Source organism: Bubalus bubalis, chromosome 8 (genome assembly GCF_019923935.1).
Source record: "Bubalus bubalis isolate 160015118507 breed Murrah chromosome 8, NDDB_SH_1, whole genome shotgun sequence".
Classification (NCBI taxonomy): Eukaryota; Metazoa; Chordata; class Mammalia; order Artiodactyla; family Bovidae; genus Bubalus; species Bubalus bubalis.
In genome coordinates, this window is record NC_059164.1 from 29339726 (window position 1) to 29352758 (window position 13033).

Sequence of the window (13033 nt, forward strand, 5' to 3'; positions counted from 1 at the left end):
ACTCAGATGTTCAGATTCAGCTTCTGTGTGCAAAGAATTTTATGAATGCCAATGCTCACAAATGGGTCCTGCAGCTATTTCTCCTTTCCCTCTTTCTTCATCCATTGGAAAGAGAGCCTTGAATACTGTAGAAACAGTAAATATCCAGCCAGTTCATCTTATTACCTATGTTAAATAATGTACTCTAGGGTTATTGTTGGAGTTTTTTTGTTGATGTTTGGAACCATCTCATTTTAGTCTGAAGCTCTTTCAAAGGAATTGCAGTAAGAATAATTAACAGATTTCCTCCTGTCTGTAACGAGTGCATTTGCGGAAGGTTGGGGGAGGTGTAGTGGAATGAGGTTGGGGAAATATGAGTTGTTGGTTCCCCTTCAAGTGATCTGCAAGCAAATTATAGAAGAATGAAATGTTTTTTGAGATTATACATGAGACATTTGTTCAACTGATTTAAACAAAAAACTAGGTGTTTTCTTGTTTGATATTCCAATCTTTACTCTGCTATGGATAGCCAGTGGGACCCTTGTGCATCTTCTCTAATCTGTTAAATGGCAGGTAACCACATGTTCTATCCCAGAGGGGTCATATCAGTTCAGCTCAGTTCAGTTCAGTCGCTCTGTCGTGTCCAACTCTTTGCGACCCCGTGGACTGCAGCACGCCAGGCTTCCCTGTCCATCACCAACTCTCAGAGCTTGCTCAAACTCATGTCCATCGAATCAGTGATGCCATCCAATCATCTCATCCTCTGTTGTCCCATTCTCCTCATGTCTTCAATCTTTCCCAGCATCAGGGTCTTTTCCAATGAGTTAGTTCTTTGCATCAGGTGGCCAAAGTATTGGACCTTCAGCTTCAGCATCAGTCCTTCCAATGAATATTCAGGACTGATTTCCTATAGGATGGGCTGATTGGATCTTCATGGACTGGTTGTGCTTCAACCAGCCTGGCATTTCGCATGATGTACTCTGCATATAAGTTAAATAAGCTGGATAACAATATGCAGCCTTGATATACTCCTTTCCCAGTTTGGAACCAGAGGGGTCATATATTCTATGCCAAAATGTTGGGAAATTTTGGAAAAGAGCAAGAAGCTGGAGAGTACGCTATAGCTTCCCCTTTATGCAGAGTCATATACAAATCTGGATTTACCACAAAGATCAGTACAGGGTTGAAGGATTAGTGGGGGGAATATTAATTTAGGAAAGGATCACTTATATAAGAATTTATGGCATCTTTATTTAGTAAATGTCCCGAGGAGATTGAATACATTATTTCATTTGTGAACAAAAACTAACATAAAGTTTTCAGTTTGCATGGAATTGTAGGAACCTGTCTCTTGTGTTGTGTCCTTCTGTGATGTGCTGCTGCCGCAACTCCTTGCACTCCAGCGGAGTGTGCATCTGTGAGGATCATTTGTTTTCTGTCATCACATTTTTCTTCATAACATGCAGCATCCATTTACCCCAAACAAGAATAAGGAATTAAACATGGTTGACCATGCAGGTACTTATTGATTGCTCATGAGCATTAAACTTTTCTTTAACCTGTATGATACAATGTGCTTTTGCCATTGATAATGATGTCATTCCTTCTGAGTAAATAGAAATTCTCTGAGCTTACTTGGCCTTCATTCATTCTGTATAAGAAGATAAACTATGAAATGTTTCAATAAGATAAATAAACAACAACACTTTTTCCCCACAGCTCTTCTGTTTGTTTCCCACAACTCTTATTTCCAATTAATAAATGACTTTTCTGAGGTGTACCATCAGAAAGATTATAAAATTTAAAAACAAGGGGAAATGGTATGCTATAGAGAACACTTTCACTTTGACTTTTCACTTTCATGCATTGGAGAAGGAAATGGCAACCCACTCCAGTGTTCTTGCCTGGAGAATCCCAGGGACGGGGGAGCCTGGTGGGCTGCCATCTATGGGGTTGCACAGAGTCGGACACGACTGAAGCGACTTAGCAGCAGCAGCAGAGAACACAGTAAAGTTTGTGGAACAGGATCAACAATCTATTATATTCAGATTGATAATCATTGGCTCTGTATATTTTAGGGAGAATATATCTACTTGATATGCTTGTAATAACAATCATGTTTAATATTTATTTAGGGTTAATTATGAATCAGGTACCTTGTTAAGCACTTGTCATCAATTAGTCCATTTGATAATTCCAGTAACTCCATGAAGGACATACTATTACCACCCTTATTTAATAAATGAGGAATCTGAGGTTCAGAGAGATTAAGCAGCATTTCTAAGATGGCTTCTAAGTAGTGGGCCTGGGATTCTAACAGGGATAGTCTAGAAGTCATTACTGGCTTCCAGTTGAAGAAGAAGGAGGAGGAGGAGGAGGGGAAAGAGGAGGGAGGGTAGGAGAGCAGGGAAGGGAATTTCAGAAATAAGAACACCAACAGGGGGCTGTGTTATCATTAACAAGCTCCCAAGCTCCTAATCATGCTCAGTAGGATTTAGAATTCTCCATAGGTTTCTTTGAGATCACTTCTTACTGTACATCCCTGCCTGGAAATCAGTAATAATTCTTGTCTTTATAATTATTTTTTTTTCAGTTGACTCTTGACCATTGAAGCACTCCTTATATTTTGGCTTCTTGGTGGCAAATGCTGTCAATCACATAATGATTTGTAACATGGTATTGATATCTTAACATACGCAAATTTCCACCTAACAGGAAGCTATTGAGGGGACCCTTATGTAGAACTACTTCCTTTCTCCCTCTTCAGGTGGATTTTTAAGGGTTCATCTTAAGTCAGGTGAACAGTAGAAAGACTCAGGAGAGAAAGTGGTGTTAAAATCCAGGGAGATGGACCTCAAAACAAATTTAACTTACTACTTCTGCCTTGGTCCCTAATCATACAGGCGTTCTTTCTTTTTAATGTGTACTGGCTAAGAAGATTTTTAAGGAGAGACATTTTGAGATGTCCTCTACTCACACGTAGCTATTTGGGAAGCCATTCCAAAAGCAAAATAAGCAATTACTTTTCTCACACCCAAAAAAACATGTGTTAACCAGAGTGATGATTTTTTTAGCAAGGAGAATTTTCAATCTTGGAGGCTTGGGTGGAAGAATCCATCCAGTCATTCAGTGAACATTTTTTGAGCACTTTCTATGATCCAGCACTGTGGGGCACAGAGTGAGAGTCACACGTCCTCTCTGGCTTGCTTTGGAGTCGGCTACAAAGAAACTTCTTTTAGAATGCAGCGCAGTTTAGAAGAAATAATTTTCTTTTCATTAAATAAGTTAATTTTAGAACAATCTATGTTTAAATGGCAGTGGCAAAAAGCAGAAAGTTGTGGATCCAGGAATAGAACTTTGCACTAAATGGAGACTTGTTTACCTAGTAGCAGCAGTGTTAGTGGCTCAGTCCTGTGTGACCCTGCTGCCAGCTGGACTGTAGCCTGCCAGGCGCCTTTGTCCTTGGAATTCTCCAGGCAAGAATACAGAAATGGGTAGCCATTCTCCTCTTAAGAGGATCTTCCCTCTTCCCCAGGGATAGAACCTGGGCCTCATGTATTATGGGCAGATTCGTTACTGTTTGAGCCACCAGGGAAGCCCCCAAATCATCAGATAGAGGTCCATCCATGCATGCATGCTCAGTCACGCCCTGACTCTTTGTGACCCCATAGACTGTAGCCCTCCAGGTTCCTCTGTCCATGGGATTTTTCAGGCAAAAACACTGGAGTGGGGTGCAATTTCCTCTTCCAGGAGATCTTCCTGATCCATGAATCAAATCCTGGTCTCCTGTATCTCCTGCACTTCAGGTGGATTCTTTACCTGCTGAGCCATGCTTTACCTAGGACACTTCATTATTAAAAGTGTACCAATACATTTAACCTATTCAATTTCATATGCAGATATTTATTTTTTACTTATCATTTTAATCAATATACGGGAAATTTCATGATAATGATTTGTTTAAAAATACAGTTAATTTGACTTTGACTCCTAAACTGGATTTTGATGTTCAATGATAATATAATCTAAAATTTCAACTCCATGTTTTAAAGTATTTGTAATTTAGATTAATATTTCAAAAATAAAAGATTGAGACTTTCTTACTCATGATACCCATCTAAAATAAAGCCCTGAGTCCTTTAATTATTTTAGGATGAAATTATCTTATTTTGGTTTGTTTCCAAATGTGAGATCGATTTTTCATGGCAGTCTTTCTAAGTAATATCATCATGAAGTGTTGAGTCTTCACAGACTTGCTGAGATTTTTTAAAAAATCTATTTTAGAACTATCTTACCAACTTAGAGCATTTTAATGAGCAACTTACTATTTGAACAGTGCCTTTTGAAATGAACTCTATAGCCAAGAATGCTGATCACTGCTGTCTCTGGAACCCTGAGCACCACATAACTCATGGGTCTGGCTACCATGAGATTGAGCATGAAATTTCACATCAAAGACCTCCATGCCTGAGGAGCAGAGATGCAAGGGGGTGGTGTGGCCAGGGCAGAATAGAATGCACAAAGCAGATGGAATTTTTCTTGGTTTGTTGAGAGACTAGATGGAGTTTCTGCAGACCAGGAACCTTTGCAGATGCTGCTTACCCTGGAAATAACAAGCTACTGTGGTTACAGCTGCAATAATAGGAGCATGATCCCTGAAAGACCAAGGAATACCTTGTAATAAGCAGGCTGTGCTTCAAGTCTAGGTTCGTTTCCTGGGCATACAATCTGTGCGATCACACAGGACTCTATGCTTAAAAGGGCTCTATGTTCGGCTTAATATTCTGCAGTCACTGTTCCTAAGTTCTTAGTAATTTTTGAAAAAGAAGCTCCTTATTTTCATTATGTAGCTGGTCCTAACAGGAGGTTTATTTTAAATTAAGAACATCTCATTCTAAGAAAGCCACTGACAACATCCACAATGGAGTAAGGTCTACAAATTATCACAGAGGAGCTGTTAAAGAAATGAGGACTGGTTAATGGGCAAAAATAATAATGTGATCAAGGATAATGCTTTATGACTATCTTGATCTAGTAGAACTAGAAATGGTTACCTAGGGAAGGAATGAGAACTCCATGGCTCTATTATTGGAGTCTTCATCTTAGAATAATAGTAAAAGAATTTCTGTGTATCAATGGTGTTTGCACTTTTTGATCATGACCTATAGTAAGAAATACATTTTATTAATGATCTTATATTTATGTATGTGTATATATGCACATATACATATGTACTTATATGTATTTTTTGTGTGTATATGTATATTTTGCACATTTATACACAAGTTTCATGAAATAACTCTCAGCTTTATCCCACATGGTATGCATTCTGATACTTTCTATTTTTTTCTCTTTCATTAAAAAATTTATTGGTTCTTATCTGCTAAATCCAAAGAAGGCAATGACAACCCACTCCAGTACTCTTGCCTGGAAAATCCCATGCAGGGAAAGAGGAGCCTGGTAGGCTGCAAGTCCATAGGGTCGCAAAGAATCAGACACGACTGAGCGACTTCACTTTCACTTTTCACTTTCATGCATTGGAGAAGGAAATGGCAACCCACTCCAGTGTTCTTGCCTGGAGAATCCCAGGGATGGAGGAGCCTGGTGGGCTGCAGTCTATGGGGTTGCACAGAGTCAGACACGACTGAAGCAACTTAGCAGCAGCAGCAGCATCCACTAAATCAATTTGTTGTCAACTAATAGATCACAGTCCACAATTTGAGAGACTGTTATATAACATGGGCTTCCCAGGTGGCACTAGTGGTAAAGAACTTGCCTGCCAATGCAGGAGAGGTAAGACACACAGGTTCGATTCCTGGGTCGGGAAGATCCCCTGGAAGAGGGCATGGCAACTCACTCCAGTATTCTTGCCTGGAGAATCCCATGGACGGAGGAGCCTAGCAGGCTAAGTCCATGGGTTACAAAGAGTTGGACATGACTGAAGTGACTTAGCATGCACGTACGCACCTTATATAGCATGAGGGGTTGCATTAGATAATTCTCTACATTTTCTCTAGCTCTAAGATGATAATTTGCAAAAGTTAAAAATTGCAAGTTAGGACTTCCCTGGTGGTCCAGTGGTTAAGAATCTACCTGCCAATAAAGGGGACACAGATTCAACCCCTGGTCCTGGAATATTCCATGTGCCACCGGGCAACTAAGCTCATGTACCATAACTACTGAGCTCAAGTGCCCTAGAGCCTGTGCTCCACAGCAAAGGAAGCCACCACAATGAGAAGCCCGTGCACTGCAATTAAAGAGTAACCTTTCCCCCATCCCCTGCTCATTGCAACTAGAGAAAAGCCTGCACAGCAATGAAGACTCAGCATAGCCGAAAATACATACATTGGATTATGTTTTAAAAAATTGCAAGTTACCCTACTGGTGGCTGAATATATGCCTAAACAATTCAGTGGCAAAGTATAAAGAGCCCTTGATTAATTCTTGGAAGACCTGGTTCAAACTAGCTATTTAAGGTATTTTAACACTTGAAATAAATCTATTTGTTAGTCTTCTCAATTGCCTTATTAGGAAAATATTTTTTTTTTAATTTAGAGAATTTCTTCCTTTTAATAACAAATAACAGAATGCTTAATCTTCCAAGTTAAATCTTTAGAGTGTATAAAATGGTTTAGGAACTGCTTTGATGGAATCTGAGGAGTGGTCAGGTCTTTTACATATCCTGCTCACCACTCTCCATCCCTCCTCCCAACTTCCATCCGTAGACCCTGTAGGACTCCAGTGAACACAGTTTGAAAACTACTCTATTCAATAACTGAATCTTACACTTTGATCTGGGAACTTCTGGTGTGCAGTAGTGATTGGGAATGAAACCAAACATTCAATATCTTTCTTTTTCTCTCAGTTCAATGTTTTAATCTCAGAAAGTGAAAACACACCAGAATGAGGCTGTTTCTGTCCAGTTCCCTGCTTTATCTTCACCATCTAGCAGAGTACCTAGTATACAGTAGGTGCTCAATACATATTTACTGGACAAATAGGTCACTTTTTAAAATGTATCAAAATAAAAAATGTTTGGTGGGAGGTGTTTATGAAATTCTCAAATTGTTGACAGATTCAGATTTTTAAACTAAGGTTCATGTCTTATCAGGTTGATTTTAGTAATGCATATTTTTGTAGTGAAATTGAACATTGATATCTCTATCTTACAGATAAGAATACCAGGCCATTATGAAATTCATAAAGTAACCTAACTATTTGCAGGCAGGAATTACGATCCATAGCTACTGAATTTCTGTTCTGTTTATTGGTGAGCTCTGGAAAGAATCTCCATGAGGACATCCTAGCATTCAGTGGATGAATGGGGTGCATCTTGGTTCATGACTTTGTAGAGCCCCTTTAAACAGTGGTATTTTGTTGACTGGTATAATTGATAAAAAGGAAGTTGTACTGTGCCAGTCACTTGCCTTTATGGGCTTATCCATTTCATTCTTGAATATGACAGCCTTGCTGTTAGTAGCAATTTGTTTCATAATATTGTGATATGATTGAAAGCAGATGGGAAAGAAATAAGGTCACATGGATTTTTTTTCCCCTTAATGGAATTACTACTCAGAAAAAAAAGTGGTGCTTTGGTTGGGTAAGTTCTTATCATACCAAGTGAGCTCTTCAAAATGTTATGTCCCATTTGTATCACTAACTCTATTTTTGAGATGACAAGAGATGAATGAAATATAAAGCTTATGGTTACACAGGGTACTCATCTTCATGCACAACTTCAGCATTAATGTAACCTTTAAAATGTAACCTTTAAAAAGTGCAGTAGTTATCAGCAGCATGACCCATATCACACTGGAACTGCTTGTCAAGCCTTGCTCATTTGATGCATGAAAGTTCTATATTTTCCTTCATAGGCATATGTTAAGTACCTTTATGTTGGCCCAAGCAGCATGCCAATGTAGAATTTCCTTAACTGTAGATTCTGAGTCAGGGGTATAACTGTTGGCATCTGTCTATTTAGGTGGCTCAGAATACACAGATGCTTTGAAATAGTTGCTTACTTAAAATGAAATCAGAGCATTCCCTCAATTAACATGCACATCTTTAAACTAAGTTTGAGCATTCTTACTCTCCTTTAAGACAATTTAGCAGTTACAGAAATACTTAGAACATACTTAAATTTGGATGGATGTTTTATTTGACTTAATGCATATACTATATAAAAGCCAGTTAACTACTTGTCACATGACAATGTTCTCCATCACAGGCCTCAAAATAAAAATTGCTCTGGGTACTAAAATGTATCAGAATAGCTAAATACTTTCAGTGAGAAGGGCCAGATGAAAGGCCATTTTCCCTATTGGTTAAAGTAGCTTACCTTTGAATAACATGAAGTTGCCAAATTTCAACCATTTTTGAGCTACAGAAGTGGCAGTTTTATATAGTTTAATCTATATTTCTAGACACTTGTTTGCTTACTCTGCTGTTATGATCTCCCAAGAAAGTTAGAGTTTCCCTAAGTGGGAAGAAAACAGGGACTCCAAAAGTTTTTAGTGGATTTCACACTGCCTTCACAAGAAGATAAAATACTTTAATAGATACTTGGTGGGTCTGTTTCTCAGACCTTCAGTTCTGGGGAAAAAAAAAAAAAAAGAGTCCCCTGAAAAGATTACCAACAATTTATTTCACCAAATATCTTTACTTTCTAGAAGAGTATACTTAGGAAATAAGATTATGGGCAAAACTTAGGCTATAGTGCTAATAGTTTATAATACCAAAAATTTGAATATAATCTAAAAGACGAGTATAAGGAGTTCAGTTAAATATAGTCCTTCCATAATAAAAAGTGAAAGTATTTATTAAATGGAAAATAAGTTAGTAAACAAATATTTACCTAAAAGATGTATATTACTGTGTCACTGAAGACATAATTAGATATATGCAAACACAGATGTGTTTAACATACATAGACATGATGCATAAAAAGACCAGAATCACATACAATGTTGTCAGTGATTATTTCTGCATATAAGGTTAAGATTTATGGATGATTTTGAAACCTAATCTTTCTTTATCTATATTTTCTACCATAAATATTTATTAATTGTAATAATAAGGAAAAAATAAAGTAACACCAAGAATATTTAGTTTATTGTTTCACTCATTTAAAAAAATATCTGATTTATAAATTAAGGCAATTCCTGAGTATTTGCATCATGGGGGATCATTAGCACAGATAAAAATCAAATGAAACATTATCCATATGGGAGTTTCCCTTGAAGTTCAGGAGAGTCTGAGTCACCGAGATAACAAATGACAAGAGGGGCAGAGAGACGGAAAGCAAACCCCTGGGAAGGGACTTACAGCAAATTGGTCAGGTCAGTTCAGTCGCTCAGTCATGTCTAGCTCTTTGTGACCCCATGGACGGCAGCACAGCAGGCCGCCCTGTTCATCACCAACTCCCAGAGTTTACTCAAACTTATGTCCATTGAGTTGGTGATGCCATCCAACCTTCTCATCCTCTATCATCCCCTTCTCCTCCTGCCTTCAAGTTTTCCCATCATCAGGGTCTTATCAATTGAGTCAGTTCTTTGTATCAGGTGGCCAAAGTATTGGAGTTTCAGCTTCAACATCAGTCCTTCTAATGTATATTCAGGCCTGATTTCCTTTAGGATGGACTGGTTGGATCTCCTTGCAGTCCAAGGGACTCTCAAGAGTCTTCTCCAGCACCACAGTTCAAAAGCATCAATTCTTTGGTGCTCAGCTTTATTTAATAGTCCAATTCTCACATCCATACATGACTACTGGAAAAACCATAGCTTTGACTAGACGGACCTTTGTTGGCAAAGTAATGTCTTTGCTTTTTAATATGCTGTCTAGGTTGGTCATAACTTTTCTTCCAAGGAGCAAACCGTCTTTTAATTTCATGGCTGCAATCACCATCTGCAGTGATTCTGGAGCCCAGAAAAATAAACTCTTTCACTGTTTCCATTGTTTCCCCATCTATTTGCCATGAAGTGATGGGATCAGGTGCCATGATCTTAGTTTTCTGAATGTTGAGTTTTAAACCAACTTTTTTACTCTCCTCTTTCAGTTTCATCATGGGGCTTTTTAGTTTTTCTTCACTTTCTGCCATAAGGGTGGTGTCATCTGCATATCTGAGGTTATTGATATTTCTCCCGGTAATCTTGATTCCAGCTTGTGCTTCATCCAGTCCAGTGTTTCTCATGATGGATTCTGCATATAAGTTAAATAAGCAGGGTGACAATATACAGCCTTGATGTACTCCTTTTCCTATGTGGAACCAGTCTGTTGATCCATGTCCAGTTCTAATTGTTGCTTCATGCCATGTACTTTAAAAATCTAGCCATTTGAGTTGTTTGCCTTATATTGGTGAATAGTAATTAAGTTGCTAAAGAAGGCAAACAAAGTTAATTGGTAAACAGAAAACATTTTACCTAGGGAGAAATTAAGTGTGGTTATTTGAACTTAGTTTAGGAGATATTTCAGAAGCATTATTTCTTTTTCTATCTCTTGCCACAGAAAGAATGCTTTCAGTGGTCAAAAGGCACAGTTAAATATTAGAACTTCACTCTGAAAAGACAGTATATGGAACAAATAGATAAAACAATGATATTATGAGTCAGATGAGTGTAATAAGACACTCATCTGTAATAAGATGAGTGTAAAAATGAATGGGAATAGGATTTTTATAGGAAGGATAGTGAACATACAAAAACCTCTCAGGATAAAAATAGGCTCCAGGGTCTGATTCACCCTGAGAACATATGCAGTCTTCAGTATACATTTATGGGCTGAGTTTTTTTAAAGAATGAATGAATTAATAATACTTTATCTCATCATCATCTTATGGACCAGTTCTTTATAATTTATGTACAGTAGCACTGAGATAAATTTAACTAGGTATGATTACATGCTGCATAACAGAACATTATTAAATTTTATGATAGGGTCAAGTTATTTTCACTTTAATATGATAATTATTCAGTTCAATAGTTCCTTTACCTGTGGCGGATTCGTTTTGATGTTTGGCAAAACTAATACAGTGTTTCAGGTTTAAAAATAAAATAAAATTAAAAAAAAAAAAAGAACACTGGAGTGGGTTACCATTTCCTTCTCCATTTACCAACTGCCTGATGTTGAAGAGAAAATGATGGCTTTGGCAAAGCTTTTCTTTTCGTTTTTTTTTAAATCAAAATAAAATAAACATTCTTTTTTTTTAAAAAAAAGAACTTAATAATGTTTGATTCAGAAATTTAAAAATGAGACACACACACATATATATGTATATACACTGTAGAGTACATAAATATATCAGAAAGAATGAAAAAGCCATAAAGTCACAATGAAAGGGAAACTGTCAAGCATTCATTATTTTGGAGTATTCACTAATGTAGTAAACTACTATGTAATTTCCATTAATATGAATTTTTTTCTAACAAAGGAAATGCAGGTTAATATTTGTTATGAGGCTAGGGAAGAGAGAAAGAATAACTCCTTTTACCATTTGGCTGGGCAAATGAAAACATCTGGGTATTCCTTTTACAAAAGTGAAAAGTTTAGAGGTAAATTAAGTACTTGCCTTCAGTTGTCTGTGTATTTGTGGTTTGCCCAATACAACTGTTTCATAAATATACAATGCATTTGGCATCCACAAAAGCCTACCTGAAATATGGTTGAGGTGGCAGTGGTTGTTGTTCAGTCACTAAGTTGTGTCCGACTCTTTGCAACCCCATAGACTGCAACATGCAAGGCTCCTCTGTCCTCCACTATCTCCCAGAGTTTGCTCAAATATACATCCATGAAGTTGGTGATGCTATCCAACCATCTTATTCTCTGCCACCCCCTTCTCCTTTTGCCTGCAACCTTTCCCAGCATCAGAGTCTTTTCCAATGAGTCGGTTCTTCACATCAGATGGTCAAAGTATTGAAGCTTCAGCTTCAGCATCAGACCTTCCAAAGAATATTTAGGGTTGATTTCCTTTAGGATTCACTGGTTTGATCTCCCTGCTGTTCTAGGGACTCTCAAGAGTTTTTTCCAGCACCACAATTCAAAAGCATCAGTTCTTCAGCACTCAGCTTCTTTACCATCTAGCTCTCAGAAACGTTCATGACTTTTGAAAAAACCATAGCTTTGACTATCCAGATCTTTGTTGGCAGATTGATGTCTCTGCTTTTTAATACACTGTCTCGGTTTGTCATAGCTTTCCTTCCAAGGGGCAAACGTCTTTTAATTTCATGACTGCAGTCATCACTAGCAGTGATTTTGGAGCCTAAGAAAATAAAATCTGTTACTGTTTCCACTTCTTTCCTTTCTATTTGGCATGAAGTGATGGGACCGGGTGTCATGATCTTAGTTTTTTGAATCTTGAGTTTTAAGCCAGCTTTTTCACTCTCCTCTTTCACCCTCATCAAGAGGCTCTTTAATTCCTCTCCACTTTCTGCATATCTGAGGTTGTCAATATTGTGAATATTTCTCCCAGCAATCTTAATTCCAGCTTGTGATTTATCCAGTCCGTCATTTCACATGATGCATTCTGCATGTAAGTTAAATAAACAAGGTGACAATATAGAGCCTTGACGTATTCCTTACCCAATTTGGAAGCAGTCTATTGTTCCATATCTGATTCTAACTGTTGCTTCTTGACCTCCATACGTATTTCTCAGGAGATAGATAAGGTGGCCTGGTACTCCCATCTCTTTAAATATGTTCCACAGTTTGTTGTGCTCCACACAGTCAAAGGCTTTAGCATAGTCAATAAATCAGAAGTAGTTGTTTTTCTGGAATTCTCTTGCTTTATGTATGACCCAACAAATGTTGACAATTTGATCGCTGGTTCCTCTGCATTTTCTAAACCCAGCTTGTACAACTGAAGTTCTCGGTTCATGTACTGTTGAAGTCTAGCTTGAAGGACTTTGAGCATAACTTTGCTAGCATGTGAAATGAGCACAACTGTACGGTAGTCTGAACATTCTTTGTTACTGCCCTTCTTTGAAATTGGAATGAAAACTGACCTTTTCCAGTCCTGTGGCCACTGCTGAGTTTTCCAATTTTGCTGGCATACTGAGTACAA